Source organism: Bufo gargarizans, chromosome 2 (assembly GCF_014858855.1).
Source record: "Bufo gargarizans isolate SCDJY-AF-19 chromosome 2, ASM1485885v1, whole genome shotgun sequence".
Classification (NCBI taxonomy): Eukaryota; Metazoa; Chordata; class Amphibia; order Anura; family Bufonidae; genus Bufo; species Bufo gargarizans.
In genome coordinates this window covers 513793682-513818112 of record NC_058081.1, presented here as the reverse complement: position 1 = coordinate 513818112, position 24431 = coordinate 513793682, and the positions used below count along the sequence as shown (strand labels likewise).

Here is a 24431-nt window from a genome sequence, read left to right as displayed (position 1 = left end):
ATATATGTCTAAAGGGTCGGACTCTGAACTTAAAGTGGCCCTGGAAACAAAACCTAAAAGTGACCCTCATGTTGTAGGCTGGTCCACATTGACAGAACTGGGGCAACACAAGTAGGCAGGACCAGCATAAGCAGGTGGAGCCAGCAATCGTAGCGCAGCACAAAAACCCACCCCAGCAGAACCAAATACCACAGTGCAGCATAGAGTACTGCCCTATCTCCATACCGAAGACGATGATACAGTTGAATTCTGGAGGAGACCTGTGGCCATTGGCCAAGTGCATAAGTACCTGATTCTCCTAGCATTAGTTAATGCTGGGATCATCAGATCGTTATGTATCAGTTCACAAGCTCTTTACAGGGATGTCCTATGTCATTTTGGCACAGTTATCATCTCTGATACCAGGTACACGCGTGTGACATGTAAAACGTAGCACACGATTTAAATATCTCTTGTATGTTAGTGACATGTTAGACCACATCCACAAAGGGACATGTTGGACAGAAGAGATGGAGGCTATGTGTTCTACTATGTGTTCTACGTTTTTACTGAGGAAGTTTTGATGTGACCCCTTGTTTGTTATAAGATTGCGTCTCCTGCGCTGTCGTACTATGTACGGTAATGGATTCATTGTGCGTTGTGAATAATGTAACAAGTCTTCATACAAAGCGGCACTGTGATACTCTACAGCCAAATGTGAATGACTCCTTTCCGCACATTTAGCGCATCCAGGTTTGTTTTGTGCTCAAATAGGACTTAAACAGTTTAGGCCACCACTCGGGTTCCTGACGAACGAGGGGACAGAGCAAGTGTCAAGGCTGCCGGTGTTACCGAGAGCGGAGGACAACAAAGGCAAGAGAGAGAGAGGCTCAGATTTCAGGATGCGGCGGTAGTGGCAGCGTCGATTCCGAAGACCCCATTAGCACGGGTCAGATGGAAACATTAAAACGAATCCGCATTATCTCCTCCGCTTATGAAAATGTACAAACAAAAGATCCGCGACTCTTTGAAATATAAGAATGAGGGGGGGAAAAAAAGCTGCGTCCGACGTGAGACTTCACTCGCCGCTCACTATTGTTCTATTGTCTTCCAGAGGCCATTAAAATGAACAGCGGGTTGTGCTGCAAATTTCATTAAGCCTTTGTTAGGTCATTATGCCAGAGCCATATTCATAACATCTCCTGCAAACCAACGGTAAAAGTGAGGAGATGTGAAAGACGGAACAATGAGCGGCACAAAGCGGGTCAGAGGGTGACGTGTTATGACTGTAGAGATGGGCATTAATGGCGGTGGAGGGGCTTAGTACTTTCTATCTTACTTTCTCTCACTCCTTCTCTCTGTCACCACCCTCCTCCGGTCCGATTTTAATTTACATCTATCCAAACGCCGCGATTTCAGCAGTGATTCCAGCTTCCAGCTGTAGATGTTTTGTGTAAATATCCCCGAGTGGCTTGTTGCGTCTCTCAGATCTCGTGCTCCTCTTCCTTTTATTATTTTTTTGCCCTGTGGTGGAGACTGTTGAGTCCAGGATGTTGGGAGTAGTTATGTACAGGCCATAGATTTCTACACTTTGTACAGTGGAGTATATATACCTCATGGCCTGCAGGATCCTGTTTATGGCAGCCTGTAGTGGACCCTGATAACAGAGAAAAATAGATTGTATTCTCCTGTCCTACATGGATGATAGCTGGGAGCAATCAGTTGTATTCCCCAGGCCGACATTGGGTAGCAGGGATCTGTCAGCCTCTCCTAAAATGGCTAATAATCACTTGTCCTACAGACTATTTGGCTGCAGAGTGCATAGACTCCAGATAGGCCCACAGTATAGTGCCCCTTTGAAGACCCCTGACATACCTACCTGTTATCTTTACCTCAGGAAGCAGAAACGGCATCGTCCTGACAAGTAGATTCATTCGGCTTGTAATTTGTGTAATTGTCATCTCGCTCTCGCTACTTTACAGTGTAATCCCCCAGAAAATCCCCACACAACTTTCCTGTAATCAGACCCTGAGGACATTATTCGTTTTAATGATACCCCCTTCTTCTCCCGCTCTCCGCTACCTTAACTGTTTGGAGGAAGGTTTTTGCCTGATTAAGTTGCCAGTTTTCACGTAATATAATAAATGCGCTGGATATTTAGCCGTCCTCCGTCGTCTGATCACGGGTCCTCGCCGCCCGGGGGCCTTTATTTCTCTGATGCAAAATACAATTCTAGTTAACGAGGGTATAAAGCTCAGAAGTCAGCGGCATTGTCTGCAGAGCAGTTGGTCGACGGCAAAAGGAAGTCACCTACTGTAATGTGGAGGGGTCTCCCGTGACAAGGGGTGATGTCACTAACCCTTCTGCGTGGACCGAGCAGACCAAAATGATGATACTCCTGATGGCTGAAGCAGGAGTCACCCCAACTCTAGAGGCACAATGCTACTATATGTCCTCCTTATAGAAGTTACTGGAAATGTGGTACAACTGTCCTATCTCGGAACATTTACTTCAATGGAGAGTAACTGCAGCATAAGGCCTCATGCACACGAACGTATTTTTTAACGTCCCGCAAAACGTGGTTCCGTTGTACCGTGATCCGTGCCCGTTTTTTCTTCCGTGGGTCTGCCGTGATTTTTGGAGGATCCACGGACATGAAAGATGAAAAAAAAATCTAAGTCAAGTTTGCCATTGAAATGATAGGAAAAAACGGACACGGATCACGGACACGGATCACGGACACGGATGACAATCTTGTGTGCATCCGTGATTTTCACGGACCCATTGACTTGAATGGGCCCGTGAACCGTTGGCCGTGAAAAAAATAGGACAGGTTTTATTTTTTTCACGGCCTCGAAACATGGGTCACGGGCGCGGTGTAAAAACGGCGCACAAGCCGAGTTTTCTACGGCCCCATTGAAAGTCAATGGAGCCGCAGAAAAAAACGGAAAACGGCACAACGGCCACGGGTGCACACAACGGTCGTGTGCATGAGGCCTAAGAGTGTTAAATATGTACCCTGTACTGATCCTGAGTTACATCCTGTATTATACTCCAGAGCTGCACTCACTATTCTGCTGGTGGAGTCACTGTGTACACACATGACTTATCCTGTACTGATCCTGAGTTACATCCTGTATTATACTCCAGAGCTGTACTCACTATTCTGCTGGTGGAGTCACTGTGTACATACATTACTTATCCTGTACTGATCCTGAGTTACATCCTGTATTATACTCCAGAGCTGTACTCACTATTCTGCTGGTGGAGTCACTGTGTACAAATATTACTTATCCTGTACTGATCCTGAGTTACATCCTGCATTATACTCCAGAGCTGCACTCACTATTGTGCTGTTTGAGTTATGCTGATCTGTACTCACTATTCTGTGTACATATACATTAAATTACTTATCCTGTACTGATCGACATCTTTTATTATACTCCAGAGCTGCACTCACTATTCTTCTGGTGGAGTCACTGTGCACATACATTACTTATCCTGTACTGATCCCTAGTCATATCCTGTATTATACTCCAGAGCTGCACTCACTATTGTGCTGTTTGAGTTACCATGTATTTTTTACCCTGTACTGATGCTGAGATACATCTTTTAATATACTCTACAGCTACCCTCAGTATTCTGCAGCTCCAGAGCTGAAATCTCCCACACTCTATACACCAGGTTTTGTAGAGTGATCTACTATAGGAAAAAAAGTAAAAGTAAACTGGAGCTGTTGGAGGGGTGTGGGTCTTTGCTGACTGTTACCAATAAAAACAGACAGAGTTGCAGAATTACAAGTGCAGCTCTGGATTACATGCGCCATTTAAAAAAGTTTCTTATGGGGCGCAGCAACTTCTGCTTGCACTTCTGGAAGCTGTGCTCCTTGTTTTCTCTTGTATTCTAGTAGGTTTACTCTGCTTTCCAATTCCTTGCTCACTCCTGAGTGGGAAGGGTTCATTGATACATCCCCTTCACAGTGTTCCATGTAATCCCTCGATGGTGTGCTTATGGATTCAGGCCCGGTCCTCCAGATCTGAGCTGGATTGTTGTGGTTTCATCAGTGGATGTGGAGTGTCCATGTATTGTGTAGGTCAGGATTTGCCCCGCACGATCTCTGGGAGGTGAGCGGTCCCTATATAGATTCTCACATGTAAGGGCACATCCTTGCATCTCCTGGTTAATGTCAATTGGCCACAGGGTTTTGCCTTCAAGACTATTCCATCTGTCTTGCAGAAGAGCAGGCAAAAATTAAGGGGACCATACACATTAGTCGAATATCAGCTGAACCCGCCATTCTAATGTCCATGGGAGTTTCTTGACCTTTTTTTACCCAATGGCAAATGTTAAGAAAAAGAAGGATCAGGCTGTTGGATTTAAACATGGCTTATCCTTTTGTTCACAGGGGAAATAAGCCACCAATAGACATATCTGGTAGCATCTTAAAGAGGTTGCATGGTTTCGCAAGAAAACCTGACAACACAGGGAATCCGCCTGCAATGAAAAATAGATTATTACTTACCTGACAGATCCTCCACCTCTTTCCCCGCTTCAGTTCTCCTGGCGGGGATCGGTTTACCCAGCTGAAGCGGTGATGTCACATCGACAACACAGCTGAGGCCAGTGATTGGCTGCAGCAGTCACATGTTGTCAACATGACATCACCCTTGCAGCCGGAAAAACAAAGCCCTTTATTGCAGGAAGATCGTATATGTGTTGTACGGTTTCCTTCTGAAACTGGACAACCCCTTTAAGGCTCTTTTACAGAGGCCTTTCTCAGTCCACAGGGATCTGCGGACAAGCAAGCAAGTGTGAATGTGTATGGAGAGGTGAGGAGAATTAGCTGTCAGATGAACGCCCAGCTATCTGATGTGTATGGCCAGCATTAGTTTGGTCATTAGATGGCTGGGACATCAAAACCTACAAAAAATCTACTAAAGTCTCCATCCTCCAATCACATCCAGAGCTGCATTCACAATTCTGCTTAGCTATGTCTCTATTCTGCTACATAATATTATTTCATTTCTATTCAACAGTACAGCTCCTAAACTGCACCTCAATATTAGTGCACAGGCAGAGGCTAGTGAGGAGACATAAGCGCTGCAGGCCAAGGTGACCATCAGAACTATGAATGCAGCTGTGGATGTGACAAGAACAAAACATAATGTAAAGCGAAGTATTTCCCAAATTTATGCAACATTATATGTACATACAACCCTTAAGATAATGTTAAAAAGTGATGCTTTCCCAAATCCAATATTTTTTTGTTATGAAAGCTAAGTGGAATGCAGTAGGTTACAGATTCCAAGCGGCAACAAGAAATAAATTTGACTGCAGCTCAAGATGTGACTGGAGTTTAAAACACAATGCACCTCAGGTACAGGACAAGCTTCATAAGGCAAAGCAGTTGCAGTGGTACCAATAGTGACAATGTACATGGAACAGCTCTGGCTATGATTCTGTCCACAGAATGTAATGATGAAGGTGACTCCATTGGCGCCTGAAAGAAACATCAGTCTGATGAGACCGCTGTAGAGGGACTGGTCTGTGCCAGCTCTTTCCGGTATGCATGGCACACATATGTGCCAGTCCATTCTTACAAGTGGAGAGGCAGCCACCTGCTCCTGAGCCCTCTTGTTCCTGGCTTGACCCTCGGTGAATAATAACCATCCAATCTTGGAGGAGGCCGCAGCCTATCTCGGTGCTCGCTGTAGTGTTTCTTGGAGGGCTGTTGTGGTACCCCCGAGGCGCCCGTCATGACCGTGCATATAAAAATTAATCAGGCTCCTCAGGCCGGTGTGACTGTGTGATTAACAGCGCCAAGGGCAGATCAAGCGTCTTCTCTTAATTAAGAAGCAGCAGCTTGGTTGGGTTCTAGTGGGCGCTTGGCCTTGCTTAATAGGATCTGCTGGTGAAGTGGGCACGACCTGCACTAGTATTAGTGAAGAGCTCACTTGAAAGTTTCCTGCACCACCTGCGCCCCAAGTGTCAGGCCCTGTGTGTTCAATGCAGGGAGATTGTTTCGCAGTTCATGGGCACTGGCACTGACCCGCGTCTCTGGGATGGACGCTGCTGGATGGAGTTATTCCGGCTGTTCTCGGTGCCAGGTACTAGCTGTTTCACTGCAAAACACTAATGAGGGGAAATATTTCAGGACGTTTCCTGTAGAAGCTGGAAATTCTTTGTGTGGGTGAACCTGGGCAGGAAGTGAGCCGCCTGTGTGCCCAAACCCAACGGATCTCGGCATTCTGTGTACGTGTGGCTAGAACCCCCGACAACCAGCCCGCTCCTTTAAGCGACCATAAAATGATATTAGGGACCACTAAGGGGCACTGAACTTGCTGCCCATCTTGTCCTGTGTAGGTGAATATCCTCTATTGTTCTCCTATCAGTGAGGGGTTTGAGTACAGTCTATTGCTCCTTGTAATCAGCTAGGCAGAAGCTGGCAATGGGATACATGGATACGGTCTAGTGTTCCCTGTTATCAGGCAGAGACCAGCCTTAGGACAGGAGAATACAATCTATGTTTCCCTGTTATCAGCCATCTCAGGCTGGGAAGAACCTGACTGTTCATCAATAGGATGAATATAGGGAGTCCTCCCTGCCCCCCATGATTACTACTTTTTCACATCTCCAGTGCGGAGAACCTCCAGAGACAAAGGCTACTTTCACACTCGTGTTTGGTGCGGATCCGTCATGGATCTGCACAGACGGATCCGTTCAGATAATACAACCATCTGCATCCGTTCAGAACGGATCCGTTTGTATTATCTTTAAATAGCCAAGACGGATCCACCCTGAACACCATTGAAAGTGAATGGAGGACGAATCTGTTTTCTATTGTGCCAGATTGTGTACTAGAAAACGGATCCGTCCCCATTGACTTACATTGTGTGCCAGGACGGATCCGTTTGGCTCAGTTTTGTCAGACGGACACCAACAGCTCTGCAAGCAGCCTCCAGAGCGGAATAGAGTCGCAACAGAGCCAAACTGATGCATTCTGAGGGAATCCTTTTCCATTCAGAATGCATTAGAATGCAAACTGATCCGTTTTGGACCTCTGGTGAGAGCCCTGAACGGATCTCAGAAACGGAAAGCCAAAACGCGAGTGTGAAAGTAGCCTTAGGTGACTGATCAGCCGCTCCAGCACTATTATAAGCTCCAGAATAGGAGGGTTAGCGGGCCTTTAAGAAGAAGAAAGGACGTATTTATTCTAGATAAGATGCAGCCAGTGAAGTGTGGGCTCCTTGTATAAAGGCTGATGGTGGAGCATTCATGATCAGGGCGCAGGAGATGTGAGATAAGTTTCAGCGATTGTAAATACGTCCTCACACGCCTCACGTTCTCTACATGGGTGTGTATATTTATGCATACATGTATTGCCGAATGTGACAAGACGCCTCCTCCTTCAGCTCTACCGTGACCAATGCCGCATGGTATATTATATCTTATAATTTATAGTCACCGGGACCTCCCACAGTCTGCTCTGCAGGAGGAGAGACCTAGAGCTCTGTTCATCATGAGCATCCTGGTTGATGAATAGAACCACAGTGAAAACGGACTCAGGTAGAGCAGGGGCAAACGGTGTAGCTGTATAGAACAGTGCCCATTCAGAGTAAATGGAACTTGCGTGAAAACCCCTGTGGGCTCTGTTATGGCAGCCATTGGTTGTACCTGTTACTCATGAAGGAGGCCAAGGTTACTCAGGAGCTGCGGATGAGAGGACTCAGGCATCATCTTAGCGGATCACTTCTTATCTACTTGGGGTGTTACGTTGTAGCAAACACATTGGTCTAAGGTGAGTGCACCTAGACCTTGTCGTCAAAGGCGCCTAAATCTGGCGCAGTTTGGCGCTTTTCTGGTATAAGATGGCGCATCAAGCTTTAGACATATTTATGAAGTAAATGTGCCAAGAAGAAACATCCTTGCTTGACAAAGGGGTGTGGCTTGGTGAGTGAGAAAGGGGTGGGGCCTAAGATGTGACAGCTTGCACCAAAATTCTGGCACAAAGTAAGCCAACCAATAGTTGGTGTAAGCCTGCGCCCCTGTGATAGATGTGGTGTATCTTCCATGGCATCTCCCTGCGGTATAGTGTTCTCCTGCTGGAGCGGTCTCCACCTGAGTGCACGGCCAGCGCTCAGTACGCACCATGTTCAGCGACAAAATGAGCGCCGTGTACTGGGTGTAGGTTTGACGGAAAGAAAGGGACTCAGCAAGCAAACAGAGCTTTCATCAGCGGCTTTGTGCACGGTGTTTACCCAGCGCTATTCCTGGACAATAGATATTGTGTGCCGGCCCTGCCGGGTGATAAGGCTTCTCCCCGTCCTTTGTCCTTTTGTTCGGTCTCTAAAGTTTGCTGTGTCTTTGTATGTACCTGACATGGCATCCAAGCTATGCTGCGAGCAGAAACGCCTCCGTCATGTAAAATAGAAATTCCACAGAGAATTATCTGTGGTTATGTGTTGGAACATGACTGTACCCTGCAACAAACCCCAACCCCACGCAGTTCAGGCCTAGGAGCGACCGGCCCGCATCCAGATACACAACTGTACTTGGCCAATTAGTGGTAGTGACAGGGAGATTCCTGAGTAGTCCTACATACGTCATACTGACATCAATATACATAGCCTGATAACCTGTGGTGTTACACAGGACTGCAGGTGACATCTACTACATGATCTGTACTCAGAGAGTTTTCACTGTGTTATTTGTGGTGTTACATAGGACTGCAGGTGACATCTACATGATCTGTACTCAGAGAGTTATCACTGTGTTATTTGTGGTGTTACATAGGACTGCAGGTGACATCTACTACATGATCTGTACTCAGAGTTTTCACTGTGTTATCTGTAGTGTTACATAGGACTGCAGGTGACATCTACATGATCTGTACTCAGAGAGTTATCACTGTGTTATTTGTGGTGTTACATAGGACTGCAGGTGACATCTACATGATCTGTACTCAGAGAGTTTTCACTGTGTTATTTGTGGTGTTACATAGGACTGCAGGTGACATCTACATGATCTGTACTCAGAGAGTTATCACTGTGTTATTTGTGGTGTTACATAGGACTGCAGGTGACATCTACATGATCTGTACTCAGAGAGTTATCACTGTGTTATTTGTGGTGTTACATAGGACTGCAGGTGACATCTACATGATCTGTACTCAGAGAGTTTTCACTGTGTTATTTGTGGTGTTACATAGGACTGCAGGTGACATCTACATGATCTGTACTCAGAGAGTTATCACTGTGTTATTTGTGGTGTTACATAGGACTGCAGGTGACATCTACTACATGATCTGTACTCAGAGAGTTTTCACTGTGTTATCTGTAGTGTTACATAGGACTGCAGGTGACATCTACTACATTATCTCTACACCAATAACACTGCTTTAAAGATAAAATAAAAATATCCAGCTCTGCTACATCTATATGTTCTCCATAGGTTTGACAGCAGAGAGCACATTTGTCGCAGCCATTGATGCTGCATTGTTATTGAGGTCATCAGTGTTCATCTGCTGCAGCTTACAAGGATTTACCCAACATTGCCCGGTCACCCTGAGATCATAAGTCTCTGTTAACCAGCTCCTGTCCCTGATCTACCCTCTAGCAGCGTTGCTAAGCCTTCATCTCCTACATTAAGTGTGTCCTACATGGTGCCAGATGAGGTTTTGTTGCTCCTCAAGCTACAGGTGTTTTGCAGCGACATTGGCAAAGGAGGTGAAAATGGTTGTTGCATCAGTAATGATAGAAGCCAGGCAGAGACACTGGTTCACGGGATAATAAAATGTTCTGCAACTTCATAATGGACTTTGGGGGGGTATTTATCAATGGTGGACACCAGTTTTCTGGCATAGAAAAATTGGATACTTTTGCACAAGCAGTGGTTAGCATCCAAATGTGCAACTTTGGGATTTTCTGCCACTCACAGCACTTGGAAAATGTGTGCATGGCTTAGAGAAAGGAGCTTCTTCAGACTGCCACTTTATTATATTATGGCAGAAGGCTGATGTCTACGCTAGCCCATAGCTGCCATAGATTTCAGTTTGTGGCGCATGGATAGCCCACATTTCATCTCATAATATCTTTGACACTTCGTACCCAGCGGGCTTTTGAAAAGTAAGGCTACTTTCACACTAGCGTTTTGGCTTTCTGTTTGTGAGATCCATTCAGGGCTCTCACCAGCGGTCCAAAACTGATCAGTTTTGCCCTAATGCATTCTGAATGGAAAAGGATCCGCTCAGAATGCATCAGTTTGCCTCCATTCCGTCTCCAATCCGCTCTGGAGGCTGTCTGCAGCGTTTTGCTGTCCGCATGACGAAGTGGAGTCAAACGGATCTGACACAATAGAAAACGGATCCGTCCCCCATTGACTCTCAAAGGTGTTCATGTGTTTCATCTAACCAGGTCAGTGGTAAAATAAAGAAAAGTTATGGCTCCAGGAAGGCAGGATGTGAAAGACAAAAACACTAAATGGAAAATCGTCCTGTTAGGAAGGGGTTAAAGAATGCATGCTCTTTGGTGTATAGACAAGCATTGAACTAAGCTTTGATTATTTGCAATGTGTTATAATTGTATCCATCCAAACTGCCTGGACTTCACACTGTTACCTGCACTGATACATTGTAACAAACTATCAGGACAGGAGAGAGATTTGTGCTACTGATATGGGAGAGGAATGTCTACACTGATACACAGTAAAGCCTCATTCACACGTCCCTGTCTGTGCTCAAATCCGTGAGTAGGTTGTCAGTGATGCATCCGTGACGATGTCCATGAAGGATCCGTATTGGGTCCGTGTGTCCGTTGTTTGCTGTCCGAGTTGCATCCGTGTTTCACTGACACTGAACAGCGGCAAAATAATTTTCAAAGCATCTCTTCTTAATGATTCGTGGTTTTCACGGATCCATAGACTATAATGGATGTGATGGATCAGTGAACACGGACAAAATAGAGCATACATCCGTGCTAAAACACTGATGTCTGAATACACACATTAAAATAAATGGGGACGTGTGCTGTCCGTGGAGAACATGTACAGCACGTCCGTGAAACACTGACGTGTGAATGAGGCTTAACTAACCCTTCTGCTGTGAAAAGTGTGAGGGCTGTTTGGGTGGACAGCAAGCAGTGGTCTTGGAAATGGTGAGGAATTGAAGGATGAAGTCTGTTACAGAGTTGCAGAACTTTACATGGTTAAGATTTATTTACAGGACACTGGACACCGGCCCTTTAAATGTCGGGGATCCAGTACACAGGGATCTGCTCTTATTTTTGCTTGTGCGTAGATTGACGGACTTTGGAATTTATGTACACTGAGAAAAAGCTAGAGCTGCAGAATTTTCTGTAATCCTAATGGTCTCAACTGAAGTTTTCTTCATCACGGAGACGCCACTTCTGCGGTCGGCAGGAAAACCTTTCTGTTGGCTAATGGCGTCCACTCCACAGAAGCAGTAAAGATTGTGACATTCTCTGCGAGGACTCGTAACCAATATCCCCCATTATGTCACTAATGTCCCCGGCTCACCGCTGTTGTGCCGCTAATTAGAGCCGCCCGTGCAGGCATTCCTTTGCTCTGCCTGGAAAGTCTTTGCGCTGCCGACCCCAGATAATGATTCTCAAGGAGAAAATCCGTCGGACTGAAAGCAGTTGAATGAAATAAATCTTTATTAAAAGTCCCCGCGTCAGACGTGTTAGTGACTCGTGTTATGAACACGGCCGGTCGGGTCATAATCAGCAGATTGGGGTCTGTGATACTGCGGGGTGTTATAGGTGACGCCTTCTCAGATCTGACACTTGTTCGGGAAATTCTGGGCATCACAGACTTTTATAATATTTATTTCAAGGAACTGCAGACCGTAAATTGCAGGAAACAGCTTTATAAGAAGAGCGGCTAACATACAGGACGCTACAACAGTGCTGGAGCGTTATAAGAGGGGTGTCTCATATCAATCTCTTATGGATGTAAGAGTATCAGTCGGACGTTCCCCGGCCATGGCCGTATTGCGGGCCACAAACAGTGGGTCCACAATACACGGGCATCGGCCGTATGCAGCCCGCGTAACGGATGTGGACCGATTCACTTGAATGGGTCCGCAATCTGGGAGATGCGGTGCGGAACGGAGGCACGGATTGGAAGCACTACGGAGTGCTTCTGTGGGTTTTCTGTCCGTGCCTCCGCACCACAAAAAGTTGTGATCATGGTGGTCAGGGAGGTTTCTACACTTCATGCCTCTCATCCCATTGATGAACTCTACAATTAGCCTCTCCCCAGCCTGGAGTGGCTGATAGCAGATTGCATTCACCTGTCCTATAGATCAGTGTTCCAGGCATGTTTTTAGGATTTCCTTAGTATTGAGCAGGTGATATAATTAGTGTCAATATTCTGTGGATATTCTCAAATCCTGACTGGTAGGTGGGCCCTGAGGACTGGAGTTGGGGAACTCTGCTATAGATCACCCCAGGCTGAAATGGCTAATAACAGGGAACAATGGAGTCTATTGACCTGCACTACTACACTTATTCTGCCGGTGATTACCCGATTCTGCCGGTGATTGTCGGGAGGGAAGCGTTCCTTCCCAGCAATCGCCTGCTCGCTAGTGGAAGAGAACACTGCTATTACATGCAGCGATCTCCCCCTCAGTATAGGGAGAAGCGATCGCTATTCCATTGCTCTCCCCAATACTGAATCCTTTGCCGGCAGCAGATCATAATTCAACACCGCGGTCCGCCGCCTGCAAACAATGATTTTTTAAACCTGTCGGAAGATTGGGATTGCCCGATGAACGAGCAGGCTTAGGCCTTCACCAGCCTGTAAGGGCTGACAACAGGAAGCAATAGGTTGTATTTACCTGTCTTACAGATTTTCTGCCTGATCATCTCTAACGAGCGTTCGCTCGTGTTAGCAATCATCTGGCAGTGTAATACTGCCGCCGATTACCCGATGAACAAGCAAAGGCTCGATTATTGGGCAATCCAAATCTTTTGACATGTTTAAGAAATCATTGATTGCAGGCAGCAGATCGTGGTGGCTAATCGCGATCTGCTGTTGGCAAACAATGATTCAGCGATGACATTAGCAATCACTCCTCCCTATACTGAGGAGGAGATCGCTGCATGTAAAAGCAGTGGTCTCCTCCAGCAGCGAGCAGGCGATTGCCGGGAAGGCTTCTGTACAGACACTCGCCAGCAGAATCGGGTAATAAAGCCTCTCTTCATTCATTCTCTTATCATTGTTAGTTCTGTTTCCTTGTTTTCCAATACTCTGTAGCATTTATCTGCCTGGCAGAATCTTTAGGTGTATTCATCCTGAGCAGCCTGGTTCATGAATACAGCCTCAAATATGCATTGATAACAGACGCTTACAAAGGCAGTGAGGATATAGGAGCAGGGGAGATGACTGGGACAGAACAGATTTACCTGACCTTCAGAGTCTGTGCAAAGCTGGGTGACAAGCCCCGTGGGCATTGCAATGGAAAGTGAGCCAGGACTCAGTGATTGGTATTTAGATTTTGGGGTAAGTGCGCCTGGTATACAGCATAATGAGCTGTCATCCTGTCACCTAGATAAATATTACGTGTTCCCCTCACAATGAGCCGTCAGGCTCCTTCTAGATTTGCAGTCGACCTTAGAGCACTTAATGCCATTTTGTGTTTAAGAAAGAAAATTCCTCATGAAACCTTCCCTATTGTTTGCAGATCTTGCTCAGCGGAGTTGACTCCTTTGTGGGACGGGTTAGGCCTCTTCAAATAAGAATAAAAATAGTTAGCACAACTGTTTTTTCTAAAAAATTTTACTACAAAAGACTAATCAGAGCTCAGCGGTGCAGCCTGTAAGAACATGCAGCATGCTCAGAAGTATGCAGCTCAGCTATTGTGTGCATGCCAGAGACGTGTGACACCCTACACATCAGCACAGGCAAGCCATGATACATAGATAGATAGATATGAGATAGATAGATACGAGACAGACCGATATGAGATAGATAGATACGAGACAGACCGATATGAGATAGATAGATACGAGACAGACAGATATGAGATAGATAGATACGAGACAGACCGATATTAGATAGATACGAGACAGACCGATATGAGATAGATAGATACGAGACAGACCGATATTAGATAGATAGATACGAGACAGACAGATATGAGATAGATAGATACAAGACAGACAGATACGAGATAGATAGATAGATAATAGATAGGAGATAGACAGATATGAGATAGATGATACAAGACAGACAGATATGAGATGGATGGATAGATATTAGATAGATAGATAGATAGATAGATAGATATGAAACAGACAGATATGAGATAGATAGATACAAGATAGACAGACAGATGTGAGATAGATAGATACGAGATAGATAGGAGATAGATAGATACAAGACAGACAGACAGATATGAGATAGATAGATATCAGATAGATAGATATGACAAAGATACGAGACAGATAGATAATAGATACTAGATAGTTAGATACGAGACAGACAGATATGAGATAGATAGATACTAGATAAATAGATAATAGATACGAGCTACAAGGATAGATACGAGATAGATAGATAATACATACGAGATACATGGATAGATACGAGATAGATAATACATACGAGATACATGGATAGATACGAGATAGATAGATAGATAATACATACGAGATACATGGATAGATACGAGATAGATAGATAGATAATACATACGAGATACATGGATAGATACGAGATAGATAGATAGATAATACATACGAGATACATGGATAGATACGAGATAGATAGATAATACATACGAGATACATGGATAGATACGAGATAGATAATACATACGAGATACATGGATAGATATGAGATAGATAGATAGATAATACATACGAGATACATGGATAGATACGAGATAGATAGATAGATAATACATACGAGATACATGGATAGATACGAGATAGATAGATAATACATACGAGATACATGGATAGATACGAGATAGATAGATAATAGATACGAGATACATGGATGGATATGAGATAGATAGATACGTAATAGATAGATAATAAATACATGATAGATAGATAATAGATACGAGATAGATTAGATAGCTAGATAATAGATACGAGCTACAAGGATAGATACGAGATAGATAGATAGATAATACATACGAGATACATGGATAGATACGAGATAGATAGATAATAGATACGAGATACATGGATGGATACGAGATAGATAGATATGTAATAGATAGATAATAGATACGAGATAGATACGAGATAGATAATAGATACGAGATACATGGATAGATACAAGATAGATAGATACGTAATAGATATGAGATAGATAGATTAGATGTTAGATTCACATACTCCATGAGAGTCACATACTCCAGCACTGCACTGGTTAATTGCTGCCTCATCCTCCCCCCCCCCCCCCCCTCCATTATCCGGTCCCCTTGTTCCTTTCACCAGACTTTTTGTGGAGTTAACAAGCTGTAACACATTCACCTTCCATTGTTCCTGGGGACGCCCTCACCGTATACCTGATATAATCTAGTGACCAGCAACTAGGGGTGTTGGGGCCACCCCCCACCCGCAGCGCAGTCCTAGAAGACACGTACTACCTATATTCTTCCAGCTCTAAGCACCAGAGCAGAGTCTTCTCCTCCACCCCACTGCCCCAGGCTCCAGAATGGTCCATCTGCTTATATGCAGTGAAGCTTTCTCTGTTACCATTTTTCAGCAGAACCGGCCAGAGCTGCCATTCAGGAGTCTGAGACAGCTGAGTGACCCCCTGTAAGAGCTGTAATGGTGGCCATATAGATGCTGCCACTCTTTCCCAGAAGCTGATATACGGTAACTATGAACCTGGTGAACAGAAGAGATTGCTTTTGGTTTAGGGCAGCTGGGCCTAGGAGCTCACGCTCTAATGTGTAGTTTTGTGATGCAATACTTGTACGTTGGGGCAAGAGAATATGTGCCCCCTCGCACACAGACAGATGGCGGCTGCTTGAGTTCTGTGCGTGGGAGAGAGAGGAACTTCCACATGTGATTTTTACCATTTGGTAGTAATTAGTTTGTTGTATAAATTAACATTAAGTGAAGCATTCTCCAGTCATTGTTTGTAATTATCTCGTGTGAGCCGAATTAAAGGCGCAGAATCGACTCCTCATTTGATGCCGCCGCAACTCCAGTCTATCATTACGCTGAATGGGACAACAATTCATTCCACAAGGCCAATAGATGGGAATCTTCAAATGAGAAGGAAACCGCCGATGCTGGATCACAGGATCCCGCAAGACGTTATATAAAAGTCAACATGTAGTGATAATCCACCCTCCCCCACAGGGATCCAACAAGAAGGCTTGCTGGGAATGGAGCCATACTGGGATATGGAATTTATCATGCTAAAAAGTCCAGAAAATTCCAACCAATTGGATAGACCACGGTGATCGCTACCCACCCTTCCGCCATCTTCACTACAAGTGACCCTCATTTACTATTGTGGATGGATTTTGGGCTTATTATTTGTGGGACAAAATGTGGGGCTTTTTTGAAGCAAAATGTGTCTTGTTTTAGAGATACTTATGAAGAAAATAAGCCAATCCACTGTGTCTTGCTCATCAAGGAGTGTGGCTAGATAATAGTGTGGCTTAGCGATAAAGGGGTGTGGCTAGAGTGTGGCTTAGCGATAAAGGGGTGTGGCTAGATAATAGTGTGGCTTAACGATAAAGGGGTGTGGCCAGAGTGTGGCTTAGCGATAAAGGGGTGTGGCTAGATAAGAGTGTGGCCACATTTTGTGCCACAAAGTAAGACAATCAATCTGAAGTATAAGATTAGAGAAAAGTGTCTAGCCCTGTACCACATTTAGGGTAAATGCACACGTTCAGGATTTATGTGTGGACAATCCGCACTTAAATCCACAGGTTTTCGCAGGGAAATCCGTGCAGTCAATCTACATCAGTTGGTGCAGATTTGGTGTGGATTTTTCCCATTTAATGGAGAAAATCCGGTCAGGAAAAAATAAAAAATAAATCCTCACCGTAGGTCAAAATCCGCAAGGAAAAAATCTGCATCGTGTGCATGAGAATTTCAAATGCTCATAGAATACAATATACATGACCAACGGTGCGGATTTACCGCACGCAATCGTGATAGTGTGCATTTACCCTTATCATCCAGTCACAGTGATAAATCTGGCATTGGCTTTAGGCTACATGCACTCGACCGCATGTGTTTTGTGGACCGCAAATTGCGGATCCACCCCCCCCCCCCCCCCCCAAAAAAAACGATGACATATGTATGGCATCCGTTTTTTTTTTTTATGTTTTTTTTTGTGGATCCATTGTAACAATGCCTAAAACGGACAAGAATAGGACATGTTTTATTTTTTGGGGCGGGGCTACGGAATGGACATACTAATGCGGACTGCACACGGATATGAATGGGTCCACATCCTATCTGCAAAAAAAAAAAAAACGGAACGGACGTGGAAGCAAACAACGTTCGTGTGCATGTAGCCTAAGACTGCGTACTCTTAGTGTACGTCATCTATAGTAAATCTGCTCTGATCTTGTCATGTTCTCTGTAAATTTATGTGTGGGTTGTTGCCTCAAAACTGTGCCCAATAGATCACGTCTTTGGAGATGTGCTCAGGTCGTGTAGGAAACTCTTCTTCCAGTATGGTATACTTTATTATTACGTTTTTTTGATATTTCTCATCTTTTTTTGTTTTGTGTGGCGTTTATATATTTTTCTGTATTATCACTTGTGTTGTCGGGGCAGATTTGCTGCACCAGAATTCCATGCGTAACAGTTATTAAGGAGTTTGGACACGTTTTGCACCTTAATCGTCATTTTCATGAATTAGTAGATATGTAAGGCTACTTTCACATTAGCTTTTTCAATTCCGCTATTGAATTCCATCATAGGATCTCAATAGCGGATGAAAACGCTTCCGTTTTGGCCCCATTCATTGTCAGTGGGGACAAAACTGAACGAAACGTAGTGCTCCAGAATGCATTCCTTTTTGTTTACTTGCATCTCCATCGCAGACAGAATAACGCTGCAAGCAGTGTTTTTCTGTCCGTGATGTGGTGCGGAGCAAGACGGATACGTCCTGTCACACAATGTAAGTCAATGGGGACAGATCCATTTTCTCTGACACAATAGAAAACTGATCCGTCCCCCATTCAATTTCAAAGGTGTTCAGGACGTCATGGCTATATAAGACCTAATACAACCGGATCCGTTCATGACGGATGCATGCAGTTGTATCATTGTAACTGAAGCGTTTTTGAAGATCCATGAAGGATCCGCAAAAACACGCGAGTGTGAAAGTAGCCTAATATTGTTTTTGGCTAAAGATAATGATGTAAGGTTAGGGCAGCTCAGTGAATAACTTTTTGCAAGAAGCACCAAGAAATGCCAAATCTATCACAGCATGAACCGATGTGGTAAGGCTCCTTTCACACTAGCGTACGTCGGTCCGCTCGTGAGCTCCGTTTGAAGGAGCTCACGAGCGGACCCGAACGCCTCCGTCCAGCCCTGATGCAGTCTGAATGGATGCGGATCCGCTCAGACTGCATCAGTCTGGCGGCGTTCAGCCTCCGCTCCGCTCGCCTCCGCACGGACAGGCGGACAGCTGAATGCTGCTTGCAATGTACAATGTAAGTCAGTGTAAGTACAATGTAAGTTCCCATTGACTTACAATGTAAGTCAATGGGAACGGATCCGCTTGAAGATGACACCATATGGCTCAATCTTCAAGCGGATCCGTCCCCCATTGACTTTACATTGAAAGTCTGAACGGATCCGCTCAGGCATCTTGCGCACTTAGAAATTTTTCTAAGTTATTAATGCAGACGGATCCGTACTGAACGGAGCCACCGTCTGCATTAATATGATCGGATCCGTTCAGAACGGATCCGATCAAGCGCTAGTGTGAAAGTAGCCTAAGCGTGCCGATTCCTCCGACTGTCTCATCTCAGTCTGTGCTGACAGAAAACAGCCCCGGTATTTTTTATCTTTATCATATTTTTCTGTAGCATTCTTTTTGTTCTTCATTTTCTTTTCCTTTTTTTCATTTCCTTCTTCATCTATTTTTCTTTCTTTGCTTTTCTCTTTTCCTCCTTTTTTATTTTCATCTTCCTTTCTGCCTTCTCTTTTCAGCTTTTTTCCAATCCTTCACATGTCTGATACATTGTACAGTTTGCCATCAGTCACTCTTGAAGGCTTTATATTTGGTCATGTGATTTCATATGTCACACTGTGAGGGTTATCAAGGGAATATTTTTCTTTTTTTTTCTTTTAGAGGGGGGTTACTCCACGATTAACCCCTTCCTGACAGGTATTTTGCTCCTTCCTGACAGAGCCAATTTTTTTTGCAAATCTGACATGTCTATATAGGTGGTAATAACTCTTCAATGCTTTTACTTATCCAAGCCATTCTAAGATTGTTTTCTCGTGATACATTGTACTTCATGTTAATGGTAAATTTGAGTCGATATGTTTTACCTTTATTTATTAAAAAAAATCCCAAATTTAAGAAATAAATTGGAAAAAGTCACTATTTTCTACATTTGAATTTCTCTGCTTTTAAGACAGATAGTGATACCTCATACATAGTTAATTAACATTCCCCATATGTCTACTTTATATTGACATCATTTTGTGAATGTCATTTTTATATTTTAGGATGTTAGAAGGCTTAGAATTTTAGAAACAATTCTTCATAGTTTTAAGAAAATTTCCATAACCAACTTTTTTAAAGACCAATTCGGATTTTAAGTGACTTTGTGGGGATTACGTAATAGAAACCACCCACAAATTACCCCCTTTTAGAAACGACACTTTGCAAATGATTTAAAACTGATTTCTAGAAACTTTGGTAACCCTTTAGATGTTCTACAGAAATTAAAGCAAAATGGAGGTGAAATTTAAAAAGGTCATTTTTTTTTTGTGCAGATGTTTCCATTTTAATCCATTTGTTCCTGTAACACATCAATAACAGCAAAACAAAAACCCTCAGTATTTATTACCCTGATCCGCAGTTTACAGAAACACCCCATATGTGGTCGTAAACTGCTGTATGGGCACAACGCAGGGTTCAGAAGGGAATGGCTTTTGGGCACCATGTCACCCTGAGGTACCCCTGCAGTAGAAAGACCCTAAAAGTGACACCATTTTGTAAACTAAGGAATTTTTTGAGGTGTGTAGTGAACACTTTAGCCCAACAGGAGTTTCATGGCATTTAGAGACATTTGGCAGTGAAAATGAAAAATGTAATTTCTTCCAATAAAATATTGTTTTAGCCACACATATTTAATTTTGACAAGGGGTGACAGGAGAAATAGAACCCCAAAATTTGTTAAGCATTTTTCCTGATAATGGAAACAATGTGGTCGTAAACTGATTTATGGGGACACAGCAGGGCTCAGAAAGAAAGGAGCACCATTTAGGTTTTGGAGGCCAGAATTATGTTTTTTAGGGGCTATTTTGCATCTTAAGACACCCCAAGAAACCTCTCCAGTGGAAACTTCAAGGCGTTTATCGAGTGGTATAGTGATTGCCTTGACCCCACAGATGCTTCAAAGAAATTTTTTAAGATTGGGACATGAAATAAAAAATGACATTGTATTTCAATAATATGTAGTTTTAGCCTCAAATATTTCATTTACGCAAGTGGTAATAGGAGAAAAAGCACCCCAAATGTTGTTATAAAGCAGGCTCGGACTGGCCCACAGGGGAATCCCCCGGTGGGCCCCTGAGCAAGGTGGGCCCCTAGTCTCCTACCCCCTGCACAAGTGGCACATAACACATTAGATTTAGTACACTACATACATATATTCAATGTACAGAACCTCAACCAGCCTATGTTCATATAAAAAACTTGTTATTATATTTGAATGTATCTGTACGGTGGGCCATCAAAATTTTACTGGTGGTCCCTAGGTACCCCAGTCTGACACTGTTATAAAGGATAATGTTTCCTGAGAACAGCAATACCCCCAATGTGGTCACCCCCTATGTAAACTGCTGTTTGCTCATTGACAGCGGAAAAGGACCACAAGGCCCATCTAGTCCGCCCTTATATTATTACTTAGAAAAACAACCCCGGCTCTTAAGTAGTATGTGCAGTTAAATCAAGAACTTCTTTAGTTTTCAATCCAGCTTAATAAAACAGAGGCCAAGATTTCTGTCTTGTCCCAAACCTTGTTCACCGCTTAGTTCAATGTAATAAAGTATGCGAGCGTGCAGCTTCCATCTCGCTGGAGCCAATAGAGTTAGAGAGGGGGCCCCCTCCCTCTGTGTACCCCTTCGATGCTGCAGTCACCATTGACAGTAGCAGCTAAGAGGTTAAACTGCTGGCACCAGAGCTTTCAGTGATGCCAGAATCTACCGATCGAACCAGCACAGCTCCTGTACCCGCTCAATCAGTGCACCTTACATGTATGGTGGTTTGCGGAAAGTCACTGCCCGCCTCACTGTAGATGTATTCCACATGTCGGGAGGAGGTTATTGTAAAAAACGAAAATCAGACATCACATAGTAGATGACTATCTTTCTCTAACCAATCTAGAACCAGCCTTGTACCTCTCATGGATCCAGAGATCTCCCCATGCATTCAGATTTATGAGAAGCTGGCAGCTCAGGGGTGTGTGTTATTTCTCAGGGGGAGTGTACTTTCTGCTGCAGCTCTCTCCCTGTAACTGTCACAGATATTAATATTAGATATGTATGAAACTGTGCCCGTGTATCCAGCTCAGCCAGGTAGACTGAGAAGGTAAAGAACAGACAGTAGGTGGCGCTATACAGATACATTTTAGTGGCTATACAACATTTTTTTTTTACTTGCAATTACAAAAGTATTCAGATCCAGGAGTTGCTTTGAAAAAGTAGAATATTTTCATGGGGCAACCCCTTTTTTCCCCCTTTAATATTGTAAGGTCATTGAATCATATATATACAGCTATATATATATATATATATATATATATATATTTTTTTTTTTATTATTATTATTTCTTTCCACATTGTATGCGCTGATTTGCATGTTTTGTGACTACCTAACCACGCCCACTTTTACAACTGGTTGCGTTTTCTGTGCTGACATTGACATTTCTCTTTATTGATAGGGTAAAATATTTTCACATTGCAGATAAAATAAGCCCCTGGTCTTGGTTTCCTCGTTTTGTGTAGAGAAATAAGGGACGTGAGCCGCTTGCATGTAACAGGAGATACTATAGGAATAATTTCTAAAATATTTATTCTAGCGTCATTATTAGTGTCAGGGCCCTTAAAGGAATCCTGCGCTATCTCCTCTCTTTTTACTATGCATGGATGTGACGGGCATTAGCTTCTCCTCAGTGGGGGTTACCAGCCCTTTAAACCCAGACAGGATGAATCTCCAGATCATTCCATTACCTCTCCGTTACGCTACATACATGGTGGTATTTGTTATACGTGTATCGTTTAATTAAAGCTTTGCAGATGGGAACCGATTTTAATTAACGCAGAGAACGTCTCCTGCCAATGACAGACAGAGATGAGTGTTGACATTTATCACAGTCATGTGACTTTCAGCGCCATTTAGTCATATCCAAAACGTAGGAAACTCTTGCTCCCCGCAAGTCGCCATTTTCTGTACTTCTATCTCCTATCAACAGTTAATAAAATAAGTTTCTTCATGCAACAGATTGTTTTCCGCCCTTGAAATTACACCAGTAACCTTTGATATTTCTCCCGTTGACCTCTAGCTTTGTGGCCACGTCGAGATCGAGCGGTAATTAGATTAGGCCGGTAATGTTGGCCATTAATGCGCCGCGTTATTACTATTACAAAGCGTCTCGAGCGCCTTTCATGATTCTTTTTATGCTATAAAATCCTCTATACGTTTCCTTCAAGTCTCCTCTGCTAAACAAATGAGAGATGGGAACACAGATCCGTCCCGTTTTGCATGTGGGTAAACACATCGCGGTCTGCGCTGTGTGGCTGAAGACGAGGGATGAAAGGGAAGACGAGCGGCTTTGGTGACTGAAAGCTCAAAGAGAATACAGTAATTAGCCCAGGAGGATGGCTGGATGCTAAAGTGAGAAGCCGGGGCTTTGAAATTCAGTGATCTCCATCCAGCGCTGAGCGTGGGTCAACAACCTTGTAGGAGAGAAGTGGGGGAGGGGTGGGTGTCAAGAAACAATATGGAGGCCAGATGTCTGCAGCCTCTTGGTGTCACCACCGCCAATAATTAGGATCACAACATTGATATAATAGGGGTCATTTATTAAGACTGCTTACGCCAGACCCCTTTTTGCCACCTTTTAAACGTCCATGCAACAAAATATTGTAGCACGTAGCAGTTTCACACTGCTCCGAACACAGGGGAACGCCAGGGCGGCGTAGGGACCCGGCAAGGGCAGGACTATCAGCCCCGCCAAATTTACTTTCATTTACACAAGGAAACGACGACTGAAATCTACTCCACTCAGGGACTGCTGTAGATTTCAAATAGGGAGCATGGACTGGCGGAAAATGCGCCGAATTTATGACGAGGCGTGCATCTCACGGGGTATCATAGACTGCCATAAAACACCAGGCTTTGATAAATTACCGCCAATGTGTTCTTTAATGTTCTACATTGTTCACAATGAAATAAGTCACTTAGATACGTAGCTGTAGGTCCTCGATGTAATGTGGGGTAAAATCACAGAATCCAGGAAATCGTTGTATAAGAAGACCGCGCTGCTGCTCACTCCTCTGAGCCTCCTCTTTTTTCGGTACAGAGCAAATGTCTGGCATGGAAATGGACCATCAAGCTCCACAGATCGGTGTCTCTCCTCTACCCAACCTTCCTGTAGGTGATCAAGGAATCGCAACCATAGTGAAGCACTGACTTCCTCCGTACATTAAAAATGTTTTATTATACTCACAAGCCGAAACTTGATTAAAACGTATGTATAAAATCACAAAGGTCCACAATCGCAGGTATCGCCCGTCCCCGGGTTTCGCTTACACGCTTCTTCAGGAGCGAACCTTGTTCTACATTATTGTTCTGTCCACTTGCTATCATTTCCATCCAGCCTTTTCTCAATCATATCTGTTTCCAGGAAAGCTGGGTGACCACCAATATAGCCTCTATAGTTCCACAGTGGTAGTCACCCAGCGTTTCCAGCTCTGCAAAGGCCAAGCTGCCTTGTTATGGAGCATTACTGCAACTTCCCAGGGTCACCTCAGGATCTATCTATCCCAGTGATGGCGAACCGTTTACAGACCGAGTGCCCAAACTGCAACCCAAAACCCACTTATTTATCACAAAGTGCCAACACAGCAATTTACCCTGAATACCCATATGGTATATCTTTAATGTACTTTATCATTTAGCTAGCTATAATATCCTGTCTACATTCAATGTGCTGCCTGTGCTGTTCATAGTGCGCCCTGTGCTGATGAATGGCAGGA

The 24431-nt window shown here is 43.9% G+C and overlaps 1 protein-coding gene across 4 annotated transcripts in view; it reads left to right on the top strand.

Annotated features, from left to right (window-relative positions):
- The window catches only part of SOX5 (SRY-box transcription factor 5), a 195926-nt gene that overhangs the window by 49920 nt on the left and 121575 nt on the right, over positions 1-24431 (top strand). The window lies entirely within an intron of this gene.